Raw genomic sequence first — 11994 nt, forward strand, 5'->3', positions numbered from 1 at the left:
AATTTAAATGGCATTGGCTTACGACCTAAAGCCTCAAATTTTTTTCTTGAGAAATATTCCAGCTATCCTCTCAAAAATATAACATTGAGATATAAAATGCACTCTACCTATCAATTAGAATTAGGACGGCTTATGGAAATTGCTATAACAAGTTAGTCTCTACTATTTGTAGTCTTTTTCCATGTGTGCGTGTGCATAATGTGTTTGTGAGACCGCATGCGGAATAGTATACGTTTGACGACCAAGATATGTTCTCCCATATCCGGATGGTTGATATATTGTACAGTGTTTCATCTTTAATTTTATTTGGGAAATTTATCAAATTACTCATTGGCCAAAATACCTTTACCACTACTGGCCGTCAAATGTTTCAATTTAGGTTAGCAACTGTTCTATAGGCGGGATGGTTCACCAAATTTTTATGCACGGAAGCACATACACACGCAAGCACGTGTGTGTATGTAAATATGGGATTGAATACAATGAGATCATTTACCTTTGATACAAGGTGGTCACAATTACTTACAATCATCTGATGTGAAATTTGATAGCTTGGATGTGTCATGAAATTCAAAAAAATTTCTTTTGAAATTTGAGTTTGGTCAATGTAATAATTGCAGCCACCCAATTCCACATTGAATAGATAAGTTTAAAAATAGTACATCTTTTAACATATTATCTGGATTGTCTTTTTTCAAGATTTTTAATTACTTATAGATATGTTTGATCTGTACGCTTAAAATTTCATAAATAGATGTGCAATTCTTGGGCCATCAAAGAGGTTTTGGAGACTGGAGCTGTATTTTTTGGCAAGATTTGGCTGAGTCTTGCTTTGATAGTGCATCTTTTAATATGTTTTGGAAGTGGCCCTTTAGTAGTTTAAGGCTGATGTTCTATGTGAACCATATACTGATGTTATACATGAACCGTTTATATGTACGTGTCCTTTAAACAGCTTGACCACCCATCTTAGGGCCTAATCCGTGTCGTCGGTTACTTTTGAAGGATCTTTCTAAAATTAGTGGAAAGCATTCCTAGCAAAAGAAATAAAATAAAAAAATGATTTTTTTCAATCAAACTATGTTTTCAATTTGATTCTGCCTTGTGGTTCAGTGATTGAACTTAGGGGAGGAATCGAGAGCTGAAACTCGGGTTGAGATTTCAACTAAGGATGCGGTTTTTATAAGGCCTACGTTTTATGAAAATAAAGTAAAGCCTCACCTCGAGTCTTTGTCCAAAAAGCACTTTGGGTATCAAAATCTCTATGATGACTCTAAAATCAATTTCCAATACCTTTGAAGCTCAAGAAATGATACATATCTTGTGGATTTGTAAACATTTATTTTTATGGTGAAATGAACAATCTAGATAATGTTTTATATAAGATACATTATTTTAAGGACTTGAAATCCTAATTTTTTCCACAACCATACGGGCCAAAGCCAAGATGATCGATTTAAGTATTTTCCAACAAATTTTTGGTATCACGCAGCCCTATCAAAACATTTTCCTTCAATTAATGCCAAGAAAATTTTTAATTTTCCTTAAAACCAAAAAGATTAAAAGCAAAAACAAAGAAAGGATAACTGAATTGAAGTTTGGAACCATAAATACGGACTTTTACTTTCCTATCCGATTTGAAATAAGAAAAAGTGATACATGTGTTGAAAGTAAGAATAGCTATGGATTTGCACATCGAAGGTTTAAAAAAAAATCTAAAATTTGGATCTTCTTTTTAGATGTTTTGGGTTGGTATGGGCTAAAAAGAAAGAAATATTGTTTAAACAATTGGGATTCGGTGCCCGCTTAGTTGCTGGTCCATTGATTCTTTAGCCGGCTTGTTCATTCGAGCAAGTCAAAATTGAATAGTAAAAAGAATATTTTAAAAAAATTAAAAAATAAACATTTCAATTTTTCAAAATATAATAAATAATAATGAGTTATAATCTAAAGCTAATATGAATGACGATGAGACCGGAAGTTATACTGGTAAATGTGAACCCATTCATCATCACCCTGTGTATATCCATATTCGGTGGGTTCACATTCACCCTGCGTATATCCATATTAGGTTAGGAATGAGTGTGTTGGTTGGGATCATGCGTGCCTTCTCCTAACCCGAAGTCCTCAAGGCTTGTTTTGACCCTGCCATGTTGCTCATGCCATGGTTTGAAGCAGCACATTGTCACTGCAATCATATGTATCGGTGGCATTATCGTCTTCATCAGCATAATCATCATCTCCTACAACTACTGCACATCCTCTTGGATCTCCTCATATATCTAACAATTCCTTAACTATTATGGTCTTCCTTCTATTGGTTTACTCTGTCCTCTTTGGTATGTTGATTTTCGCCACCTTTCTGCTTGCTCATGGGCCCTTCTTTTCTTGCAATGCCCTCTTGATAAGAAGTGCCCTCCTTCACTTCAATCAATGGTCACCTCTTGATAAGAAGTGACCATTGATTGGGTAATGATCAGCCTTTCTGCAGGTATCATTTTTTCAATTCAAATTTTTGTGGGCATAAACCACATTTTGAAGTTTAGTAGCAATTGACTCAATCCTCCTTGGATTGGTATTCATTGGAATGTACTCAAATGTTGCTCGAATCTCGCAGTGGAACATGTCTAACTGAGGACCTTAATTGCTATGGCTGTTTAGTTGGGTGGTTTAGTGTTGTGTAGATCCCCTCATTTGCTTGAAGAAAATGAGAAAGAACTTATAAAAAGTTGAAAATGACAATAAAACAGAAACTACCAGAAAAAACTTAAGAAATGACTTGAGAGTTAACTTGGATTCAGTTGATTGTGAGATTTCTTATTTAAGGTTAGCTGCATCTTCCTTGTACATACATGTACATAGAAAGCAGGGTTAAAGTATGCGTAAAGCAGGGTTAAAGTATGCGTATAACGGTTTAAATTATAGATATGTGGTTTTTATTATTTACAAATGCATTAATTTAAGGGAATTTATCTACTAACATTTTTTGTTTGTGAAGTACAGACAGACCAATAAATCAGGTTTCTCTATCTTTTATTTTAGTTTTTACTCTCAACTGGAAGAGAAGGATTATTAAACCCACACCTTAAATTCCAAAAGCCAAAACTTATCTCTCTATAAATCCATTCAAAGCCTTCACCACCTTTGAAAACACGTCCCATTGTTTACTCTCAAGGAAGGTTACCTCTTTCTCAGGAAGAAACAAAAAATCCTGAGAAACAAAAAATTGAGGAAGAATGAAATAAGAATAAAGAATCTCATAAGGTATAGAAAATAGCCAATAATTGTATGATATGATAATGCTGCTACTTAGCACACCGCTTAGGCAGTGACTTTAAGTTTTTCAAAGCAATCATCCAAAAAGGGGCTCAAAAGAGAGCAAATGAAAAAATTAATAAAAATTAGATAAAAGGAAAGAATTAAAATAATTAAAAAGGAAGGTAAAGAAAATAAACTTGGGGTGAAGATGAGATCATAATGAATGGCTATCATAGATAGTGTGGTGGATGTCAACTCGTAAATAGGTAGAGAAGGTTCACCGTATTCATTAAGAAAATAAAATGGTATAAATACATAAAGGTTGTTATATATAACAGATTGCACACATCTATACAAAAAGAAATGGATCTAAAAAAGAAGGAAACTATCCCAACATATGAGATTTATACATATCACATAATATATTTTCAATACCCCCTTCAAATTCAGGGTGCTTTGAAAGATAGCAACTGGAGTTTAGATAATAAGTAGCAAAAGCGTGTAATAGGATGAGTCTTTGTGAGGAGATCAGCCAATTGGTGTTTTAAACGAACAAAGGGAAGTGTAATAGTCCTTTGCAAAACATGATGTCGAGTGAAGTAGCAATCAATCTCAATATGCTTGGTTTGATCATGAAAAACATTATTGTGAGTTATTTTAATAGCACTTTTATTATCACCAAAAATAGATGAAGCGTCAGAATGAGAAACACACATGCCTTGGAGTAACTACCGTAACCAAATAATCTCACAGGCAGTATGAGCAAGGGCATGATATTCATCGTTCGCACTTGAGCGAGCAACTACATCTTGTTTCTTATTTTTTCAAGATATAAAGGAATTGTTGAGAAAAATAAGGAATCGGGTGGTGGAATGACAATCGGGTGGTGCAATTCTAGGCAAGTAGAGGAGAAAATAATACCCTAAAATAGAGTGTCATGGAGATATTTTAATATTCGAAGTACTGCAGCAAAATGAGGAGCGGGGTGCAGACATGAACTGACTGACAATGTGAACAACATGACTAATGTCTGGCCAAGTGACTGTTAAAAAGTTAAGACTGCCAACTAGTTGCCGATACCATGTAGAATCAGACAGAAGTTAACCATCAGTGGGTCGTAGTTTAACATTGAGCTCTAGTGGAATATCCACTATTTTAGTGTCAGTTAAACTTGCCTTACCGATAATTTCAGAGGCATAGTTAACCTAAGATAAAACATAGCTACATGGAGAAGAGTCCACCTCTATTCTTAAAAAATAATGTAGTTGGCGAAGGTCCTTCATTTCAAAACAGGTACGAAGGTGTAATTGGATGACACAAATGCCATCAAAATCATTATCATATCATCAACATATAATAATAATAAATCAAGACCCTTAGATGAATGACAAATAAAGAGGGCTAAATCATGATGGATTTGAACAAAACCAGAATGAATAATAACATCGGTGAATTTCTCAAACCAAGCATAAGGTGCTTGTTTTAGACCATATAGGGCTCGTTGAAGCCCTCAAACTTGATGGGACTGATGAGGGACGCCAGGAGGAGGCTTCATATAAATTTCTTCATGCAAATCTCCATGGTGGAAGGCATTTTTAATATTTATTTGATACATAGACCAACCACGAATAGAAGCAACAGCAATTGAAGCCCGAACTGAGGTCATACAGGGCTAGAGGTGCAAAGGTTTCTTCATAATCAATCACATATTTTTGAGTAAATCTTTTTGCCACTACGTGAGCTTTATATATCGATCAAAGCGGGTTTTAACTTTATAGACCTATCTGCATCTAACTACAGATTTTCAGGAGGAAGATCAGCAAGATCCCAAGTATTAGTTTTCTGTAGAGCATAAAGCTCATTTTTTACAGCTTGCTTCCATTTTGGATCCGAAACAGCTTCATGATAAAATTGAGGTTCATGAAATGAAAAATTGCGGCTAAGAAGCAGTGAAAATGTTGAAGATATTCAGGTGCAGAATGTGAGCATTCAGGATAACATCGCTCATGTCGAGGGGCGGGATCACCTTCATGAGAAGCATATTCAAGACTTGCCACTATTGATGTTGGAACAGCAAATTGAGAATAACTGTTTTGAGTGTTTGGAAGGGAAACAAGTGATCCATTATTTGGACTATTAATAGTCTCTAAAGGATCAATGAATTGAAGTAAGTTAGTTGATGAAAGGGTTGTGGAGAGAAACTTAAGAAGAGAGTAAAATGGAATGTGTTCCCAAAAGGTTACATGACGAGAGATATGAAGTTTTCGTGAAATAGGATCATAACATCGAAAACCTTTTCATTAAAGATCATAACCCAGAAAAACATAAATAGCATATCGTTTGGACAACTTATTTTGTTCAACTTTTGGAAGAAGTACAAAGCATGTTGAACCAAAGACACAAAGATGAGAGTAGTTATGCGGAGCAAAGTACAAACACTCATTAGGAGATATGCCCCATGTAAGAGAAGAATGAATCGTATTGATCAGATATGCAGAGGTGTCAACAGCCTCTCCCCGAAAATCTGTTGGCACAATTGAGGAGAGAATAAGGGTTTTGGCAGTTTCTACAATGTGGCAATGTTTTCGTTCATCAACCACATTCTGTTGAGGTGTATCAGGACAAGATAATTGAGCAATGGTACCATGAGACTTCAAGAGATTTTTAAAAAAATTAGACAAATATTCCCCACCGGAGTCAGAACGAAGGATTTTAATATTTTTAGAAAATTGAGTTTTAACCATAATGGAAAATTCAGAAGAACGAATGACCTTAATGTTTTTAGAAAATTAAGTTTTAACCATAGTGGAAAATTCAAAATAAACTTGATAAAAATCAGATTTATTATGTAACAAGTAAATCCAAATATATCGAGAAAAATCATCAATAAAGAACACATAATAGCGAGCAGCACCCATTGAAGGAACATGAGCAGGGCCCCAAACATCGGAATGGATAAGTTCAAAGGGTGAGGTAGTAAGAATCTCACGATTAGAAAAAGGCAGTGGAAAATGTTTTGTCAATTTATAATTAACACAATTATAACAAGGATTAGTGTGTACAGTCCTAACTTTCTAGAGGATATAAAAAACTGAAGACGAGAAAAATAAATATGGCCTAGCATGTTATGTCAAAGAGAGAAAATAGAGTTAGGACAATCTGTCGAGGAAGTGCCAGCAAATATAAAACACCGAGTTGTCGAGGAATATATAGGTATTCTAAGACAAACAAATGGGCAACTTTACCGCCTATCCTAACTTGCTTCCCCATTGAGTGCTCATGCGCAATACAACTAGAGGAGGAAAACAATATGTTATAACTTTGTTCGCATAGCTGAGCAATAGAATTCAGATTCATGGAAAGATTGAGAACCAAGAGCACATCAGAAACTGAGAGATTTGAGATTTCAATAGTGCCAACATGACTTACAGACATCACAATGTTATTAGCAGTGTGAATGGGAGAATGGTTATTAACAGAAATAGGATAACATAAAAGATGTTGCGCAAATGTCATATGATTCGATGTACCAGAATCAATATACCAATGAACAAAATGTGTTTTTGGATTACCTGAAACATGAGATAGTGTAGAAGGAACAACATATGACTTACCAGAGATAGCTTGTTTGATCATGTTCTAGACATCTTCTTTAGTAAGATATGCAGATGTGGGGGTCTGAGCTGAAGGAATAGCAAAAGCCGGTGCTACTGTGAAACCCTGTGAAGGAGCCTTCTTCCTGAGTTTAATAGGGCGGTTGCACTTTATATGCCCAAGTCCTTTGCAATAATTGCATTGGATTTGAGATATATCATTAAAGGGTTTTCTATTTGCAATATGGTTCTTATCTGTTGAATTAAAGGTAGCAATGTGAAGAGGAGTAGTCAAAATAGAGTCAATCACATTAGCAGAGTTATCAAGAGTTTCTTTCCGTGTTTCTTTTGCCATGAGCTCAGTCAATGTTGCATCAATAGTCAGGAGATGAGTCCGATAAAGAATAGAGACTCGTACTAATTCAAAATCATCTTGTAGTGCCATTAGAAACTGTACAAGACAAGATTCATCACGATACTTATAATAGATCTCAGCATCAGTTGTCCGTTGAGGTTCGATAAGTGCCAATTGATTTCAGAGTGAAAAATCTGAAACTAATTGTCTCTTCTTTTGTCGCAAGTTCCGTATGTCCATTTCAAGTGTATATTTTTTATAAAAATTGGTTTGAAGAGAAAATCTTACACTCCCTTAGCTATTTCAAATTTCCAAGTTGCATACTTATGGAGGGAATGACAGACTTGGCAATCCAAGTGACAACCTTATAATTAGTAATATCCCACTCATCCAGTTTAAATGCAAATACATCTTCTCGAAGACTTTTTGATGACTTAGGGCATTGTTTGTCACAAGTTACATATTTCCAAAGCCCTTTTCTTTTAAAAAAACTTCACATTAGATAAGACCAATGATTATAGTTTGATCCATTTAACTTAACAACAATTGGTTGAGTTGTGTCTGAAGATGTCATTATTTTTGCTCTCTAGTTTTCGATGATACCTATAAGGGCTTTTACAAAGTTTATGGTGAGAAGGTTAAAAGGCTGGTGATCTTAGAAAGCGCGAGAGGCTACACAAAATCTAAAGTCAGAGAGGGAAAGATAAAAGTCTAGAGAGAGTGGTATGGTCCTTAGCTACATAAAAGACAAACCCAACTTTTGCATAAATAAAGTTGTAGAAAAGGTTCTCTTTAGTATGGGTGCAAAGAAAATCTTACAACACTGAGAGAACTGGCTTGCAGAAGAGAGAAAGAAGGGGAAAATAGGAAGACCATAGAGAGAGAGAAAGAGAGAAAAAAAGAAGGATGGGAAAACAGGAAGACAGTAGAGAGAGAAAGGGATCAAGAGAAGAAAAAACAGATGATAAAGAGAGAATGAGAGTTCTTAAAAAGCGAAAGAATTTAGAAAACGAGATAACGATATAGAGAGAGAAATGGAAAAGACATGTTGTTGCTTCGAGAGAAGGCTCGTGAGATCACTAGAAACATAATGTTGCACACTAACTGGTCCAATAATCAAGGAATCGAAGAAATCGGGCTCAACCTCCTACTGGGAACAAGGCACTCTTCTCCAACGTCAGTCGGTTACCCAGAGTTCAGAGAGCATTGGACAAGAGAGCCAAGGCTGAAAGGATCAAGAAGGAACCTAACCAGGTGTTTGACGAAGAAAATCAACAGATCCCAAACACGAGAGGCCTGCCTATTTTCCTGAAACTTACTCAGATTCAGAGACAGATCTAGCCATTGATGCTTACTCGGAGTCGATGGAGATTCTTTCTCGAGGATTTTGGCTAGGGTTTTAGCGCTAGACAAACAAGGAGAAGCGATCAAATTGACGGAGTCATAGATCGAAGGTTGAATGCAATGGCGGATAACGGAGTGCCAAATCGTAACCTAGCTCTAATACAATGTCAACTCATAAAGAGGCAGAGAAAGTTCAATGTATTTCATTAGAAAAAATTCAAAGGTATAAATACACAAATGTTATTATATGTGACAGATTGCACATATCTATACAAAAGAAAATAGACCCATAAAAGAAAGAAATTATAACCAATATATGAGATTTATACATATAACACATTATATTTTCAATAGTGGACATATCCCTAAAGTCGAAGTTGTTGAAGCAAATGCAGTTCGATATTGAGATATGAGAATGGACTAATCTAAGGTTACTGAGGATCAAATCTAGGGTTTCTAAGGTTAGTACTATACTCCTTGGGATTAGATATGGGTTTGAGTATTGATCTAGGGCTTAGGGCTGATTTAATGTTGATCTAGGGTTTACGACTAATCTAGGGCTGATCTAGGATATTTTTATCCTAGGGCTAAGTTATATAGGGTTTCTAGTCCTAGGGCTAAGGTATCTAGGGTTATCTTCTTCTCAAGGAGTCGAAGACCTTTTTTTTATAGAGCCCCTTAAAGCTTTCATAGAGACTCTAGGATTTTTAAGATTTTTTTAGAGTTTCTGGATGCTCTAATAATTAAGGGGAATCCCTATTTATAGAGTTTGGATACTAGGCATCTTAGGAATTAAAAGACGTAGAAATTAGGATTATAGATTCATATAGAATTATAATAGAAAACGTGTAAAGGACTGATCCGGAATTATGTAAGTTGTTTTCCACAGATGACCAGATGGTTATTTTAGATATTGCTTAGTATTTTTCCTATAACTTTCAAATTGTGTATTGGAATTAAGTGATTCTTAAACTATAGGAAAGCTATTTCGATTCCTTGCTTCATGGTATAGGTCTGATACGCAAATGAGAGAATTTTCCTAGGGTGAATCCTATGGGAATTATAAGGTGTCAACTAGTATGTTCAGGTATCTGAGGGGGTGCTACAATGTATTGATGGATTCTTGTAAGGGACTGGGAGTCCTACCTATGATCTGATATAAAGATATTGCCCAAACTAGGCTAAGAATATTGGATCAAATCTTGTGTCTACAGCTGGCCCCTCTTTGATGTCCATTCAATATACAAAGCCCAGATGAAGTAAGACACTCGGAGGTGGAAGAAAATGAATGCAATGTCTGACTAAATGTCATCATAGCTCAAACCACAGCACCAATCATATGAAATATTCTTGACAAGGATTTTGGCATCCTCATCATCAAGAGGCCTAGGTCATCATAGTAGAATCACTCACCCAACAGAATCAACTAGTCATTCAGACAGTGGTTCCTTAAAATGCAAGAGGTAATATATGTCGTGAAGAGAAACCCTACTGCAAAACAAGTAGCCTTATGTTAGCTTTTCTTATAAGTAAGCTATATGACAAAATAGTCGGTCTGACAAATGTCAATTGCGCTCCAAACTTAGGTTTAACTCAAAATTTTAAACGAAAAGGATTATGACTAGTTTCAAAAACTTCACCATTTATCTTAAAAAAAAAAATGCCAGTATTGTGGGGATAGGGGGAGAATTTTGGAAATAGAGAATATTGAGTGATTTTTTCTTAAAATGACAATTAAGATTTTCGAAATTGAAGGAGAAAATACTCATATATAAAGAAGAATAAATTTTAGAAAGCCAATTAAGTTTTTTAAATCAGAAGAGAAAAATAGTATATTGGAAAAAGAGTAAATTTTAAAATGACAATTAAGATTTTTTAAATGAAAAGAGAAAATACTTACCTAGAAGGAAGATCCTTAGGCATCTGATACCTTGTGGAAACTCATAGATGATAACATTTTACAATCTTTGTAGATAAATTCCTAGTTGCTCGATGCTGCCAGTATTAGAATGTGAATTAATGCCCTTAATTTCTGGAGACTTCGAATCTCTTGAACTTCTCCTTCTTATGTTCATCGATTTGTCTAACTCACCCATGTCACAAGAGATAGAAGAAGTGTCCAAGCAAGAAACCTCAACATCATGAGATTATCGAGAGCTTAAGAAAGAGAAATAGGAACAAAAAGGTTAAAAAAAAAAAAGAAGACAGGGAGATCATTGCAATTATTATTAAGATTGGTATTATTACTTTCTTAGTTTGTAATAAGACCTGCTTGGGTATTGATTGTCCATATACAGACTATTTACCAAAACAAAATGTCCATATCCAAACTGGGTTATTAATACTAGTGTTTCCTACCATGCTACCTACGGAATAAGTTTTTACATCTTATAAGTCGAAAGACTTTGGCATCACAATGATAGAAAATAATGACACCTCAAACATTGTGGGAATCAGTGATATTTGTGTAAGACCAATTTTGGTTGCAACGTGATTCTCAAGGATGTAAGGCATATTTCTCAAGGAATAAGTTTTTACATCTTATAAGTCGAAAGACTTTGGCATCACAATGATAGAAAATAATGACACCTCAAACATTGTGGGAATCAGTGATATTTGTGTAAGACCAATTTTGGTTGCAACGTGATTCTCAAGGATGTAAGGCATATTTCGAACATATGTGACGGTTTGATTTTCGCTAGCGAATTTGATGAAAAAGGCTATAATAATTACTTTTGAGTAAGAGGAAAGAAATATTGCCTGCTTTACAAGACATTGGTGCAATTATTTATAGATGAACACCATCGCGAAAAGTTCATCAGATAACCTGTAGCATAAACAACGTGGTCATACGAGTGAGAAGGGCCTGTAAATTCTGGCAAACAAACAACTTCTCCCCAACTTAAAAGGTACACCTCTAAATCACTATTCATATTGTTTGATTGACAAACAATATAGAGTTTCATTTAAACATACATCTCAAAGAAAAATAAATATTTTGGAATTGGTTTATTCTAATGTGTGTGGTCCCATAAAAGTTAAAACTATCGGTAGTAGCTATTATCTAGTTACCATCATTGATGTTAGTTCTATAAAAGTAATGGACATATGTCACGAATACTAAAGGCTAACCCTTCTAAGTTGTTTTTAAAATGTTCATATTAAAGTTGAAAGGGAAAACTTTTGAATTGTATTCCCATAGATAATAGTGAGGAATATATTTCAAAGAAATTTATGGAATTCCACCAAAAATTATGGCATCAAACATGGGAAGATTATTCCCAATACAACTCGGCACAATGATGTAGCAAAAACATAAGTCGCACTACTATGGAAAAAATTAGATGTACGCGCTAACTTGCTAAGTTGCCTGGATCCTTTTGGGGACGAGGCAATGCAGACTGCATGTTATTTGCCTAATGTAAATCCTTCAACTTCTTCAGA

Source organism: Amborella trichopoda, chromosome 3 (genome assembly GCF_054954075.1).
Source record: "Amborella trichopoda isolate Santa Cruz 75 chromosome 3, AtrichopodaSantaCruz75HAP2 v2.0, whole genome shotgun sequence".
Lineage (NCBI taxonomy): Eukaryota > Viridiplantae > Streptophyta > Magnoliopsida > Amborellales > Amborellaceae > Amborella > Amborella trichopoda.